This window comes from Myxine glutinosa, chromosome 4 (assembly GCF_964187855.1).
Source record: "Myxine glutinosa chromosome 4, kmMyxGlut1.1, whole genome shotgun sequence".
Classification (NCBI taxonomy): domain Eukaryota; kingdom Metazoa; phylum Chordata; class Myxini; order Myxiniformes; family Myxinidae; genus Myxine; species Myxine glutinosa.
Window position 1 is genome coordinate 69,513,165 of NC_136264.1, and position 16,726 is coordinate 69,529,890.

The following is a 16,726-nucleotide window of genomic DNA, read 5'->3' on the forward strand; positions in this document are numbered from 1 at the left end:
TGTTGCCCAATACTCCTCTCCAGAGCTTGGCAAGGTGCCCACAAGTGATTACCTTTTATGTGGCAGAGAAGCGCAACACCGACAGGTTGCCACTCTGTCTTAGAGTGCTGTAGGTTAGGAGAGGAATGAAGAATTCGAGCAATAATTTGACACACACCAACGTATCTTTGGTTTACACCAACGAATGTCAGCAGATGGCAGCACATCTGCTTTAACATCCTTCTAAACTCCAAAGGACGGCGTAGTCTTAAAACTCCGGATGAGCGTTTCTAGTCGGGACAGGAATTGAACCCAGACTTAAAAGCTGAAAGGTGAGTGTACCAAACCTCTGAGATACCTTGACAGGTCATTACGATGATGAATATAGATGATTCAGAATCGAGCATTGGCTCTTCTTCTTGGTACTTGGAGACTGTTGCTCTCTCCATGACAACAGCATAATTTGATAACAGTGATAAATCATGCAGTGTCTGCTATACAACAGGTGTGTTCTTTTATTTATTTATTTATTTATTTCAATGAACTATATGCAGGTGGTTTGATTCATTATAAACCTGCACCCTCACAGGACCTGGAGGACAGATGCTAAAGGAACCAATCGACCTTGGAGCTAAATTGAATTACACAGATGGGGTTTTGTGTATTTTTGCACTCGGACTACTTTCTTGTTTTTCTATGAGCAGCTGCAGAGAGTGCCTTGGGCAATTTTATTACCCTTCACGTGTGGAGTGAAAAGCAGGGTTAAGCAGTTGGATCACTCTGTCTGTTTCTCTCTCTATCTGTTTGTCTGTTTGTCTACAAACGTCAGTCTGTGCTTGAGGCACTACTTGATTTCAATTGAATGTTTTATTTTGACAGTGATTTGAAGCATGAATCAAAACATTAACCTGCAGTTTAGCAGTACTTTGGCTCTGAATTTGGAAAATTGTAAGGAATCTCGTCCCGGTCGCGCATGTGCACAAAGGAATGGTGGTTCGTACGCGACCTGTGGCTGCTGGTTTCCACTGATACAATGCCCTCTATTACCAGTGTTACGTGCTCCTCCCCAAACCTCGGCCACGGTGTACCTCCGAGCCCCGAAAGGAGTCACGGCAGAAAGATGTGTTATAATGTGTGTCAATGACCAATGGTGAAACCACACCAACCAATTGTTACCAAAAACAGGTATTGTATTAAGGTCACACAAGTATAACAGCACAAGTACAATATGTTTCAATTGCACCACAAAAATACCATATAAGTCCGATGATGGTACCATCAGTTTCTTATTCAATAACTCACTGTGCTCCAAGTGAGCGAAAAAAACATTCCCAAAGTCACTGTCCTGGCACCAAGCCAAAGTCAATCCACGCTCCGGTGATCGCAAGAAAAATGTCGTATCGAGACCAGAATCCAGGTCGGCTTTCAGTCAATGCTGCCAAAGAGGCACAAAGGTGCACCCAAAAGGCGACTGGGAAATCACACCTTCGGGTATGAATGTTCAACGGCTCCCAAATGGTGAACCGCAAATTCCCACTCTAAATCCACGTTACACACGCAAACCAGGCTAACGGCTGGGTGTGGTGAAATGGCTGGAGCGAGGTGAAAAAGCTGGAGCGATGCGACATGGCGGGAGCGAGGCGAAATGGCGGGCGGGCCCGTACTGGAGGCGTACCTGCTCTCCAACGATTCTCTTCGGAATCAACCGCAAAACCTGACACGCAGGTTTATCTGTCACAGCGATAACCACTCTGTCACAGGAATCCCTTTCCCGGGAAAACCAAAGTTCACTCGTGACCCCCGTTCGCCAGCGTCTCCTCGAGACCTCAAAGTAGCTCGGCTTGTCCTCTCCCGACCTCCTTGCTCTGCTTTCTTGCTTCCTCCTCTTCTTCTTCGGGTTTTCACGCGATCCGGTTTCCGGTTTCCTTTAAAACACTAATTTTTTACCTTTTGAAAACAGTTATCTCCATTTCACTTAAACGATAACAATAATAGTACATGGAACCAAAAATGCTTTCAGTGGATGAAAACCACAACGACGGAAGTGACAAATCCGTAACACTCCCCACCCTCAAGAAAGAAAGTTGGAACATAGTGAAAACTTTCTTTTCATGCAAAGACCCTTTTCAACAAACAAAAGTAAAACTTACACCCAAATGATCAACTCGCGTGAGCAACAATAATTAATATTCCCCAGAAGAAAGCAACAAAACTTCCAAACAACCTACATTAATTTTCAAAGTTGGTTTACTCTGGATAAAGCATCAGCAACGACATTGTCCCTGCCCTTTATATGCTCAATTTCCAAGTTGAACTCCTGCAAAGCCAAACTCCATCTCATCAACCTCTGATTTTTATTTTTCATTTTTTGAATGAAGATTAAGGGGTTGTGATCAGTGAAGACTTTTATAGGAAAGGTAGTAGTTCCCAGATACACCTCATAATGCTGAAGCGCTAGCAGGAGAGCAAGGGTCTCTTTTTCCACAGTGGCATAATTTGCCTGATGTTTGTTAAACTTTTTTGAATAGTAGCACACCGGGTGATCCACGCCATCACCATCTTCCTGCAATAGAACTGCCCCAGCCCCCACATCACTTGCATCAATGGCCAACTTGAATGGTTCTTGAAAATCCGGGGCTGCTAGGACAGGAGAGCTCATTAATATCGCTTTGACGTGGGCAAAGGCTCAACTCAAAAAAACAAAAAAAAAAGACATTACCTTCTCTGTGCTCATTCGTTTATTCTTTCTTATTCGTTCGTTCGTTCTTCGACCACGTGTTTCTCCCCCATTTCCCCAGATAGATTGTCAAATTTCAATTCGTTATTTTATCGTCCATGTGATATTGTTTGATTATAGTTAGTTTTGGTTTGAATTTCCTGTAACTCGTATTTAATTAATCGTGTTCTGCTCCTCGTGTGTGGCCTTGTACTGTAGTTGTACCCCCGTCGGTGTTTTGTTAACTTAAGTGTGTTTTGCTTGGCTCTTGGTTTTTTCCCTTCTACCTCGAACATAATACTGTCTAACGTTCTAAATCCCCCCCCCCCCCAAAAAAAACAACAAAAAAAAAACCAAAAACATTTCTTTTCTTTTCTCCACGTGTACTGTTGTCTCATCCTGTATTTTCTGTCCAGGTGTGCTGTTCGCCCCACCCCCATTATCTCCTTGCCATCCACCGTTTGCCCTGTTCACGTGACTCGTGGTGGTCCCTCTCGGCTCTCCCCCCGTTGGTATTTTTGTGCATATAAGATTGTTCATAGTTCTGTTTAAATATTTTTAAATATGTTTAACCTTTCCCCCTCTGTTTTTTATTCAGTGGTATATTACAACACGCTGTTTTTCTTCCTATTTAAAAGGCTTTTCTCAATTTCCTCTCCAACTCATTCCACTTCAAAAAAAAGAAATTCAATATCTTATACGTCTCCCTCACTACATGGTCTAAATTCACATTCATTCCATCCCTCCTCCATCATCCTGAACCGGATTGCTAACTTGAAAATCACAACAAACCCAATTTGTTATCAATGTTCGTCTTTCATTAATCATCCACTTTCTAAACTCCCCTCTTGCCCCTCCCATCCAAATCCCCCCCCTTGCACCTACACTCCGAAACTTCCCCCTTGCCCCTCCACTCTTAAACTCCCCCCTTGCCCCTCCACTCCTGAACTCTCCCCTTGCCCTTCCCCTCCTAAACTTCCCCTTTGCCCCTCCCCTCCTAATCCCCCCCCTTGCCCCTCCACTCCTGATCTCCCCCCTTTCCCCTTCCCTCCAAAACTCCCCCCTTGCCCCTCCCCTCCTAAACTCCCCCCTCACTCCTCCCCTTCAAAACTCCCCCCCAATCCCTCCCATTCAATTCTCCCCCCATACCATTCCTCTCCAATTCTCTCTCCTCCCCCCTCCTCCTCCAAGCTGCCTCCTCCCCACTTCGTCTCCCTTCTATCTCATACCTCCACCCCCCCAAACCTTCTACTTTCCTCTGCCCCCCCTCAAACAACCCCTCACTGTGCCGCATCCCTTCACCAGCAAACCTTTCATCCTCCTCATCCTTCCCTTTCTTGGAACTCTTCTGCAACATCTGAAACACTATCAACTGCTCTCCCTACCTCCCCCTCTCATCCTTCATCTTACCCTACTCCTCCCCTCCCCTGTCCTGTACCGGATGCTCCCCCTCTCTCTTCATTAACGGTATGGACCTCAAACATCCGGGGCCTTCGCTCAAACCTGACTGATCTCTCCATACAGGTTGCTTCTGACAATCCAGACTTGATCTGCTTAACAGAGACTTTCCTCCTTCAAGATGTCTCTGATTCCTTAATATCTCTTCCTGGTTACTCCCTCCTCCGGTATGATAGACCTGAGCCTCGGCCTGGTGGTGGGGTGGCTATCTTTGTCAAAAACTCTCTTCCTCACTCTCCTTGCACTGCTCTCTTTCCTCCTCACCCGCAGGAGTACCTCTGGTTACGGCTTCCTCTCCGCTCCCACCTTTTGTTCATATGTGTTCTGTACCGTCCCCCAAACAGTGATGACTCCATCTACATTTCAATGTCTGACAACATGGACCAACTTCTATCCACTCATCCCAACTCTCTCTTCCTCATATGTGGTGACTTCAACTGTCATCATGCCACCTGGTTGGGTGTGGGTTCCTCTCTCACTAGTCATGGCACCTCAGCAAAGGACTTCTGTGACTCACTGGGATTGACACAATCTGTCAATTTCCCGACCCGGATCTCAGCCAATGGAGTATCTTCTCTTCTAGACTTGGTTATGACAAACTTCCCTGCTAATGTCTGCTGCTCTTCTTCTGCTCCAATCGGTTCTTCTGATCATGTGCTTGTCAAAGTGGACATCTCTCTGGCCATTCTCAGAGAGCCTCCTCAGCGTCGACGAGTCTGGCATTTCACTCAGGCCGACTGGGACGGTCTTCAAGCAGCCATCAATCGTCTGGATTGGTCTCCCATCTCCACTGCCTCTGACATCAATTCTTCCTGGGAATTCTTCCAAAGCAAACTGATCTCTCTCATGCACAGATTTATCCCATCTCGCCTTCAATTGTCTTACCCTTCCTCCCGTCCATGGTACACTGAATCTTGTGGTGAGGCAGTTGCCCTGAAACAACTTGCCTTTGCCTCTTGGAAGGCTAATCCAACTGAAGGAAATCTCAGTTCCTTCCACCAAGCTCGGAACAAGTGTGTGTCTACCCTCAGGAGTGCCAGGAAGCACTATCTCTCCTCACTCAAGAATGAACTCTCAAACCTGTCTCCTTCCTCCAAATCCTGGTGTCGTCTGGTCAAATCCGTTTCTGGTGTTTGTTCCCCCTCCATCCCCTCCCTTACCTCAAATGGCCACACAGTTGACATCGCACGTGACAAAGCCGAATGCCTCAACTCTGTGTTCGCCTCGAAATCCTTAGTCCCAAACCCATCTCTCTCTGTTCCCACCTTTCCCAGTCGAACCCAACTGCTCCTGGACTCTGTGTCCTTCTCTCCTGACAAGGTGGAGGAGTTTTTGTCAAACCTCGACTCTGATTCTGCAACTGGACCAGACGGCATCAGCCCACGGGTCTTAAAATCCTGCTCTGCCGCTCTATCTCACCCTCTCTCTGTGCTTTTCACCCTATCTTTTGCTCAAGGTCATCTGCCAGCATCCTGGAAATCAGCTAACATTACCGCTTTACACAAAAAAGGTGCAAAAACAGATCCTTGCAACTACAGACCAATCAGCCTGCTCCCAATTATCAGCAAAGTCATGGAATCCATCATTGCTTCGGATATGAAATCTTTCCTCTTCTCCAATGGCTTGATCTCTGATCATCAATTTGGTTTCAGACCAGGTCACTCTACTCTGGACATGCTGCTTCTGCTGTCTCAACAATGGATGGAGGTCCTCAATGCCAAACAGGAAATCAGAGCTGTCTCCCTTGACATATCAAGGGCCTTTGATACGGTCTGGCACCCAGCTCTGCTCACCAAACTCTCCTCCTATGGTATCCATGGAAATCTCCATGCATGGCTTGCGGACTTCCTCTCTGGTCGTAGTCAACGTGTGGCCCTGAATGGATTTCTCTCATCTCCCCTTCCTGTTCAGGCTGGAGTTCCCCAAGGAAGTGTGCTGGGCCCTGTGCTTTTTCTGGTCTTTATCAATGATCTCTCTGACTCTCTGGAAAATCCTCTCTATCTCTTTGCTGATGACTCCACTCTCTGCCGCTCCATTCCTCTTCCCTCAGATCGGCAGTCTGCAGCCTCCTCACTCTCTGAAGACCTGGACAAAATCACAGACTGGTCAAACAAGTGGAACATGTCTTTCAATCCTGCCAAATCTCACTCTCTTACTATGTCTCTCCGAAAAGATCGACTGGACAACCCTCCCATCTACTTTCTCAACAATCCTCTCCAAGAAGTTCTGTCACTCAAGCTTTTGGGTCTCACTATCTGCCATGATCTTTCTTGGGAAAACCACATTTCCAAGCTGGCCTCCAAAGCCAGTCGCCGACTGGGCATCCTCCGTCGTGCGAAGTCCTTCCTCGGCACACCTGAGCTCCTCACCACTTACAAGGCTTTCATCCGCAGCTCAATGGAATACTGTTCTCCCCTATGGGCTGGTGCTCCTGCCTCACACCTGGCTCGGCTTCACGCTGTTGAATCCAAAGCTTTCAAAATCATTGGAATCTCCCGCGATGAAGCTATCTCTGAGGGCCTTTCACTCACTCACCGCAGGCAGGTAGGTGGTCTTTCTGTCTTCTACCGACTCCTCTCCGGCCTTGCTCCCCCAGCTCTCTCTGTGCTCTGTCCCCCAAATATTCCTACAGGTCGCACAAGATCTGCCAGCAACCCTCTGATGGTTAAACTGCCGAAATCTCGGCTCTCTGCTCACCTTCACTCTTTCATTCCTCTTTTCTCCCGCCTGTGGAACAAACTCCCACACTCCCTTCAATCCCTCTCCTCCCTCCAGGTCTTTAAGACAGCTGTTCACCACCATCTCTTATCTTCCCCCATCCATAACCTTGATCTTTTCTACCCCCACTAATTCACCCCAGATCCACCTTGTTTGAAATTCCAACTTATTTCCTGGAAATCCTGGCAGTGTCCATATGTTTATACCTCTCCCACCCCCCCCCCCCCTTCACATGCCTCCCCCCCTTCACATGCCTCCCCCCCTTCACATGCCTCCCCCCCAAAGCCCTCTCCCTCCCACAGATCTCTCGATGTCTCCATGTCTCTCGGTCCCTGCTCTCAAATGTTGTGTTTGTGTCCTTCCCCCTCTCTCCCCATCTTGTCTACCGCTCCCGATGTTATTTGTTTTATGTGTCTGTTTGTCTTTCTGTGTGATTAATGTTCGCTCTTTCACGAGCCTCGATCTGGTATACAAAAAAAAAAAAAAAAAAAAAAAAAAAGGCAGCCTGACATTTGTCATCCCAAACAAACTTGGTCTCTTTCCTCAGCAAATTCGTTAAAGGGGCTACCACATCAGAAAAATTCCTGCAGAACCGCCGGTACCAACCAGCCATACCCAAGAATCTCATAAGCTCCTTCTTCCCTTTTGGAACTTGGAAGCGATCAATGGCTTCTATCTTGGCTGTCACTGGTTGCACCTGACCCTGACCTACTACATGGCCTAGGAACACCACCTGTGCTTTTACAAACTCACTCTTAGATAAGTTGATGGTCAACCCTGCCTCGGTCAGTTTCTTGAAAAATGCATGAATTTGTTTAAGATGATCTTCCATGGTCATGGTGTGGATGATGATATCATCCAGATAAGCCTCCACCCCCTCAAGGTCTGCAATAAGCTTATTAATCAGCCGTTGAAATGTAACAGGCCCGTTTTTCAATCCAAAGGGAAGAACCTTGTACTGATACAACCCATTTGGTGTGACTAAAGTCGAGATTTCCTTGGCTCTATCAGTAGGAGGAATCTGCCAATACCCTTTCAGCAAGTCAAACTTAGTTACAAATTTAGCTGGGCCTATTCTATCAATGCAGTCATCAATCCTCGGGATGGGATATGAGTCGGTCTTGGTCACTGCATTAACCCGTTTTAACTCCGTACAACAGCGAAAACTGCCATCGGATTTTGGAACCAACACACATGGTGAGCTCCATTCGCTGCTGCTTGGTTCGATGATGTCATTCTCCAACATATACTGAACCTCCTTCCGAAGATACTCCATCTTCACAGGGTTCATCCGATAGGGGTGTTGCTTCACAGGAGTGGCTTCCCCCACCTCAATATCATGATTTCGAAGTCAGTTCGACCAGGTACATCTGTGAACAAATGTGCAAACTCAAAAATTAGGCTGGATAGTTGTCCTTGTTGTTCCCTCGTCAAATGACCTAATTTCTCATCTAATTGACTCAACACTTCTGTGTTCGTCAATCTGGGACAAGCCTGGTCATCAATGTTATCAAACTTCACACTGGCCTCAACCTCTGGATTCTCTTGCACCCGGACTACAGGCACGACAGGTGAGACAGGAACCATTTCTTCCACAGGCTTCCTCTCATAATATTTCTTCAGTCGGTTGACATGACACAGCTGCCGCTTTTTCCGTCGGTCGGGAGTTGTCACCACGTAATCTGTTTCATTAACCCTCCTTTCGATTGCATAGGGACCAAAATATCTAGCCTGCAGTGGCTGACCTGAAACAGGAAGCAACACTAACACTCGGTCCTCAGGACTGAAATTTCTTATCTGAGATTTCTTGTCATGCCTCACTTTCATTTTATCCTGTGTCACTTTCAAGTTTTCTCTCGCAACTTCACAAGCCTTTGCCAATCTGTGCCTAACCGTTGACACATACTCTACCACTGTTGACTGCGACTCCTCCTGTAGCCACTGTTCTTTCACCAATTTCAATGGTCCTCGCACTGCGTGTCCAAACACAAGTTCAAAAGGACTGAACCCCAATGACTCCTGAACAGATTCCCTCGTAGCAAACAACAATAAGGGTATTCCCTCATCCCAATCCTTGTCACATTCAAAACAGTACGTTCTGATCATATTCTTCAATGTCTGGTGAAACCTTTCCAAGGCCCCTTGGCTCTCAGGATGGTAAGTACTTGATCTTACTTGCTCCATTCCCAACAGGTGTACCACTTGCTGAAAAAGCGTTGACATGAAATTGGAACCCCGATCAGACTGGATGACCTTAGGTAGGCCAACCAAAGTGAAAAATTTAATCAATGCCTTCACAATAACTGCCGCAGTAATTTTTCTAAGAGGCACTGCTTCTGGGAACCTCGTGGAAACGCACATGATGGTCAATATATACTGATGTCCAACCTTAGTTTTAGGTAAAGGGCCGACACAGTCAATAATGACTTGGCTGAATGGCTCTTCAAAAGCTGGAATTGGTTTTAAAGGTGCGGATGGGACTTTCTGATTAGGTTTTCCCACCAGCTGGCAAGAGTGGCAAGATTTACAGAACTCCGCCACATCACGTCGCAATCCTGGCCAGAAAAAATGTACCAATATTCTGTCACATGTCTTGTTCACTCCAAGGTGCCCGGCCAAAGGTGTCTCATGTGCCAAACTCAATATCTCCTTCTGGTACGGCGGTGGCACCACAATTTGGTAATGAACTTTGCCCTCATCATTTGCTGGCACCTACGGTGTCCTCCATTTTCTCAAGAGTATTTCCCCTTTCATGAAGTAACCCACAGGTTTCTTCATAGCCTCTTCCTCTGTAACGGCTTTACCAATCAAACTCCGGAGTTCCAAATCTCCGTGTTGTTCTTCAACAAGTCTCTTTCGGACCAGCACCTTTTGTTCAGCCTCGTTCCCAGATGTCTCCGACAGACACTCCATTTCCTCTTTTGGTCCAGATGCCACCTTTTCCTTAGGTTCCTTAATGTCACTCCCTTTCCTATTATCTCTTCCAGACTTTTCCTCCAATATCTCTATGGAACCCAAATCCACATCACCTTCTTTCTCCTTCTCTTCAGAGCACTTCCTACCCATAGCACGAGTCACTGCACAGGATGGAAAGATACCCGGAATCTCCTGCTCTAACTGTGCTGTGTTATTTTACATACTGGGCTTTTCAACCAACATCGGATTACCAGAAACTCGACCACCGGCCAAATCATTCCCGATAATAAAAGAGATTCCCTCTACAGGAAGAGTGGCTTGTAACCCCACAGTGACCGGTCCTGACACCAACTCAGACTTTAAATGGATGACATGAAGAGGAGCTTTAACATAGCCACCAACCCCCTGTAAAAGAACACTAAGCCCCGTTGCCGTCTTCTCCGACAATGGCAAAATGCCCTCAAGCATCAAAGATTGATGTGCTCCTGTGTCCCTCAATATCCTAACAGGTCTCTGGTTAGTTAAGTCCCCATCCAGTGACACAAACCCCTCGGAAATAAAAGGTTTGTAACCCTCTTGGACAAGGTCGTTCTGTGATGCCATAACTTTGGCATGGGAACCTTCACAAGGCACTGTCCTCCAAGGACGATTTCTCGCATTGGCCAACGCATTCGGAGTTGCACTAGTCTGACTCCGCTCCTGATTTTTCCTTTTCAGGGCGTAACATTGGGACATCAAATGCCCAGGTTTCTTGCAAAAAGCACTAGTCGGCCCAGAGGAAAAACTCGTGGTCTGCCTCAGGCCCCCCAGAAGATAGGTATGCCTTGGAAATGCAGTCTTCTGATCCCTAAAAGTCACGGTATCAGATTTGTCCGCATAGTCCTTTCTCGGCCGCCTCCATGAAAATTTGTACTCCGATCCTGATTTACCATAACTCCCCTGGCTAACTCTAGGCGGGAAGTTAGGTTTGTGGAACCCCATCCTGTGTGCCAAGGCATAGTCATCTGCCACTGTTGCTGCCTCATACAACTCCGGTACCTTCTTTATCTTCCAGATGTACTTTAATGTCCACGTGGACACACTCTTTGAATTCCTACACCAAGATCAATTGTCGTAAAAGGTTGAAGTCTTTCCTAATCTTCTTTGAGTCACACCACCTATCAAACATAGTTTCGTTCATTCTGGCAAACTCCACATGGGTCTCACTCTCCCTCTTCCTGGCATTCCTGAATTTTTGTCGGTAAGCTTCAGGGACCAATTCATAGGCTTTGAGAATGGCTTTCGTCACTATCTCATAATCTGCATATTGGTCAATCAGGAAAGCCGAATAGATATCTTGAGCTTTACCCACCAGAACACTTTGCACTAACATAGTCCAGGACCCCACAGTCCATTTTAACATTTGAGCCACCTTCTCAAAGTGTAAAAAAAACTTGGCTACCTCCTTTTCATTGAAGTGTGGAACCAGCCTCACATGCCGACCAACATCCCAAGATTTCTGACTTGTTGTCGAACTAGCCGGCATGGATACTACTTCTCTCCGTTCTCCCAGTAATTCCAGCTCCTTGAGTTTAAGTTCCCTCTGATAATCCATGTCCTGTTCCTTTAACTCCCTTTCGGCTCTCCTTTCCTCTGCTCTTTCCTCTGCTCTTCTTTCCTCTTCAGCTCTCCTTTCCTCTGCTCTTCTCTCCTCGAGTTCTCGTTCCTGTTCTGCTCTTTCCTTTTCTGCTTTCCTTTCCTCTGCTCTTTCCGCTGCTCTTCTCTCCTCGAGTTCTCGTTCCCGTTCTGCCCTTTCCTTTTCGGCTCTCCTTTCCTCTGCTCTTTCCTCGGCTTTCCATTCCAACTCTTTTAACCTTTCCTGGCTCTGCAGTTGCTTCTCCATTTTCCAGAGCTCCACATTTCCTTTTTCCTCTGGTAACCAATCCAAGGCTACCTCTTCCCATGTTCCTTGTCCCACCAGAGATTCTACCACCAATGTCTGAATCTCTGCTTTCTTCATACTAACTCGGACCTCCAAGTTACAATATTTGGCCAATATCATGAGTTCCAATCTTTTTAATGCCTGGAACTGTGCCTCGTTAGGGGACATCACAAACTTTTCTGCGTCAAACACCATGGCGACTATTAGTTAGCACCTGTTAACCTTCACACAAAATTTTTCAAAGTTTTAGAAAAATTTGGGAATGCTAGAAAATTCCAAATTTGGGAACTTTGGGAATGTTAGGGAATTCAATCCCGGACGAGGCCCCCAATTTCTGTTACGTAATCCTCCCCAAACCCCGGTCATGGTGTACCTCCGAGCCCCGAAAGGAGTCACGGCAGAAAGATGTGTTATAATGTGTGTCAATGACCAATGGTGAAACCACACCAACCAATTGTTACCAAAAACAAGTATTGTATTAAGGTCACACAAGTATAACAGCACAAGTACAATATGTTTCAATTGCACCACAAAAATACCATATAATTCCTATGATGGTACCATCGGTTTCTTATTCAATAACTCACTGTGCTCCAAGTGAGCGAAAAGAACATTCCCAAAGTCACTGTCCCGGCACCGAGCCAAAGTCGATCCACGCTCCGGTGATCGCAAGAAAAATGTCGTATCGAGACCAGAATCCAGGTCGGCTCTCAGTCAACGCTGCCAAAGAGGTGCAAAGGTGCACCCAAAAGGCGATTGGGAAATCACACCTTCGGGTATGAATGTTCAACGGCTCCCAAATGGTGAACCGCAAATTCCCACTCGAAATCCACGTTACACACGCAAACCAGGCTAATGGCTGGGTGCGGTGAAATGGCTGGAGCGAGGTGAAAAGGCTGAAGCAATGCGAAATGGCGGGAGCGAGGCGAAATGGCGGGTGGGCCCGTACTGGAGGCGTACCTGCTCTCCAACGATTCTCTTCGGAATTAACCGCAAAACCCGACATGCAGGTTTGTCTGTCACAGCGATAACCACTCTGTCAGAGGAATCCCTTTCCCGGGAAAACCAAAGTTCGCTCGTGACCCCCGTTCGCCAGCATCTCCTCGAGACCTTAAAGTAGCTCGTCTTGTCCTCTCCCGACCTCCTTGCTCCGCTTTCTTGCTTCCTCCACCTCTTCTTCCGGTTTTCTCCCGATCCGATTTCCAGTTTCTTTTAAAACACTAATTTTTTACCTTTTGAAAACGGTTACCTCCATTTCACTTAAACGATAACAATAATAGTACATGGAACCAAAAATGCTGACAGTGGATGAAAACCACAACGACGGAAGTGACGAATCTGTAACACCAGTCAGCTGGTACTCATTGTGCCGACCTCGGTGGGATAACAGGCTGAGTCAACCCACCTGGTGTTAATTCAATGGTTGATAGAAGCACGAACTCGGGACCCGAAGATCTCAAGTCCAACCATTCCAAACTGGATATTTATTGTTTGTAAGGACGTCATACAGAACACAGACAACGGGTACGAATAACTAATTTAACGTGGTAAATAAGGTGGTGTAAAAGACGGTGCATCAGTGGTGGTGAATTTTCAAAAACAAATTTTCTTCAGTCTTTAAAACTTTTATTTTATTTCAATTTAACTATATACTTGAACACTGTAGACCACAAATCGCCCTATCCAATTGGCACTTCCAAAAATCTCCAGTTCAGCAGTACTTGGACAAAGTAATACGACATCTTATGCGATCTCGACCAATCAATTGTGACGCTTGTGCTCTCAAGCGTTGGGGAAGATCGAGATTCAAACAAAATGGCGACTCGCAAGGAATATAGATCATGCTCAGAAATACAAAGCAAGACTTTAAAAGATCCTAATTCCCATGACGTTTTTTTTCTTAAGACTGCGTGGAGTAAGGTGTTCTATGAGCTCTCTAATTATTCATTTATATATTGCACATTCCATTGAAATGATCAACATATTTCTGATCTAACCACAAATTACACCATTCCCAGGAATCTGCGCAATGGCTTTTCATCAGAAAAACTGTAATCCAAGAAATGCATGATGTCATAATATTCCTTGTTGTTTCAAAATCATTTTAGTGATTCCAGCCGAGGAATCGGTTTTCAAGATTACATGAAAATTCTCTGAGCACACACATTTCAATGGAATTCCAAAAGTTTAATAAACAGCAATCTTTTCTTAACTTTTCAGCTTAGAAGTAGGTATGATTAGTAAGGCAATATTTTTGTTATAAAGTACAGGTAGGTTTTCTTTATAAGTTAAAATAAATAAATAATAAATAATAAATATAAATAAATTAATGCCAGCGTTTCTTCGACTTTGTGAGTATCTCAATTGTCGAACAATTAGACGCCCGACGTACAAGCAACACCGCGAGATCTGATGTTCCAACCGTATTCCGATGGGTGAAACTGTTTATCTTAAATGTTTGAAGCAGTTGAATGTATCATTTATTTTGAAAAATATTCGATTCGACATCGTGCAAATAAATTTAAAGTTGAAGGACGTTGCTGGACTTTTACCCTTTTTACATGGTGCAAATCAGCTTTATACGACTCTGAAGCATCTGACGTTTACCCGCCCTGAGCCATTGGTGTTAATCGTTAACCTTCAGAGGAACAACCCCTTGACGTATGCCAGTTTCTTTACACGGCTCAGGCATGCATGGGTACAGTGGTCAACAGTGATCTAGAGGTAAAGCAAAATGGCTCTTCTCTTCATTACGTTACTAATACTGCATGTTGTTGTCAAATTATCTACACGAGGCTTTCAGTAGAAAAAGATAAGTTAATCTATGACTATTTAATCTGTTGTGATTTTGAGATTGAGCCGAACAGTACTTCCTGTTTTATGTAACCAGCAGTAGATTTGAGTATCCTGTTTATGTGTATCGGTCATTAGCACAAAAGACAACGATTGTTTGCTTTGTTGCATTACCTTTTTATTGCATCAGCAGCTAATCATGTAACTTGTTACACAAATAAACGAAAGCATTTTGGTATTTCGATAACTAGAGTCCCTAATTGTATAAAAATGTATAAGATAAGATGTCACTCCATGTGCAGGAAATATGTACATACATACATACATATATATATATATATATACACACAGACTTGGCATTTAATATGGAATTTTTTTTTTTTCTTGACTTGGGTTTACTTTCTTAACTCAGTATATCAATCTGGTGAGTTTCTTTTACACTTTGGTGATTTATTTGTTAAAAGAACCATATCACTGATTGTCTGTCGCAGCAAGAAGTCAACAACAGGATTATATCACAGGTGGCGTGGCAAAATGTACAGACAGGTGCATTTGATGATTCGCTTTACAGTCGGGTATACAAGGGTTGTTGCATTCTGTATTAGTGGAAAACAACTGGGGCACGTCTCCAAAAGTTATTGCCGCTTCCACTGGAGATGGTCCGTCAACTCGACAATGCTGTTTGTCATGGAGTGGTGGCTTTACGAAATTACGGCATGAAACAGCGTGCTATTGCTCGGCAGTATGGCATCAGTCAAGGTCATGTGTCAAAGATCCTGAAACGAAATGCTCAGAGGGGTGTCCCTACTCCAATACCGAGGCCAGGACGTCCCTGCAGAACCACAAGGAGGGTTGATCGCCAGCTGCACCGGTTAGTCCGCCATGGCCGTACCAAGTCAGCTAATCGGCTTAGGGCTGAGTGGCAGCAACTGACAAATGTGCCTGTATCCAGAAGGCTAGTCAACCAACGACTGGTTCAAGCAGGCTATCGTGCCAAGCGTCCCCTGAAAAAAGCCACGCCTGACCAGACAACACCGCCAGCGCCGATTGCAGTGGGCCAGAGAGCACCGTCAATGGCAGCCAGGACACTGGAATCACGTGATCTTCAGTGACGAGTCTAGATTTCTGGTCTATCGTCAAGATGGCCGCGTCCGAGTGCACAGACAAGTGCATGAAGCCTACAACAAAGATTGTATAGTGCCAAGAGTCCAAGCTGGAGGTGGTGGGGTGACCGTTTGGGCTGCTTTTCATGCAGGGGGCAAAACTGACCTGGTTGTTCTGAATGGAAACCTGAACCAGTTCAAGTACAGGGTCATTCTGGAAGAAACATTGCTTCCATTTGCTCGTGCAGCCTTTCGAGGAAACTTTGTCTTCCAAGATGACAATGCACGGCCTCATCGTGCTCGCATGATCCAACACTTTCTTGCTGACCATGGTGTAGAGCATATGGAGTGGCCTGCCATGTCCCCGGATATGAATCCGATAGAGAACTTGTGGGCAGTTTGTTGCAACAACCCCACAAAACGCAACACCCCACAAATGCAACAACCCCACAAAAAAAATATTCCATATTAAATGCCAAGTCTGTATATATATATATATATATATAAATATACATACTTGGCATTTAATATGGAATATTTTTTTTGTGGGGGTGAACTTACTTTTGAAGATGTCTTAGAACCAAAAGTTCATTGGAATTATGTTGAAATTATTCTAGATTTTGTTAATGTGACCTTTAAAAGAAACATCAACCACATTTGACATTTCAAAACAAATAAATTGATCCTTGAAAGTGATGGAAACTGATATCGAACTCAATTCATGGACAGTACTGTGTTAAACTTCTGTACGTTTTCCAGAAGTATCTCTTTATTGTGCACATTAGCCAAAAAATTTTTTAACAAAAACAAAAGTTAAATTACGACTGGGATTACGGACAGTAAAAATTACAGTTCAGTACTTCGTGTAACGCCCACGAGCATTCAGGTGAGCACGTACATGTTGAGGCATGCTGTTCATGAGATTTGCCAAGGTTTGGACAGGAATAGCTTGCCATGCAGTGACAATAGCCTGCTGCAATTCATGCACAGAGGTCGGCTGCTGGTCCAAGTGGTCGATTTGACGGGTTAATTCTGCCCACAAGTTCTCTATCGGATTCATATCCGGGGACATGGCAGGCCACTCCATATGCTCTACACCACGGTCAGCAAGAAAGTGATGGA

General features: G+C 45.2%; 1 protein-coding gene across 4 annotated transcripts in view; it reads left to right on the top strand.

Moving 5' to 3' along the window:
* The window catches only part of LOC137424734 (rho GTPase-activating protein 7-like), a 313,201-nt gene that overhangs the window by 78,624 nt on the left and 217,851 nt on the right, over window positions 1-16,726 (top strand). The window contains exon 1 of one of the 4 annotated variants that reach the window (XM_078775878.1): window positions 14,412-14,432. The exons of the other annotated variants lie outside the window; for them this stretch is intronic. The gene's annotated coding sequence lies outside the window, so the exon portion shown is untranslated. Of the gene's footprint in view, window positions 1-14,411; window positions 14,433-16,726 lie in introns of those variants that run through there. 4 annotated transcript variants of the gene reach the window in all.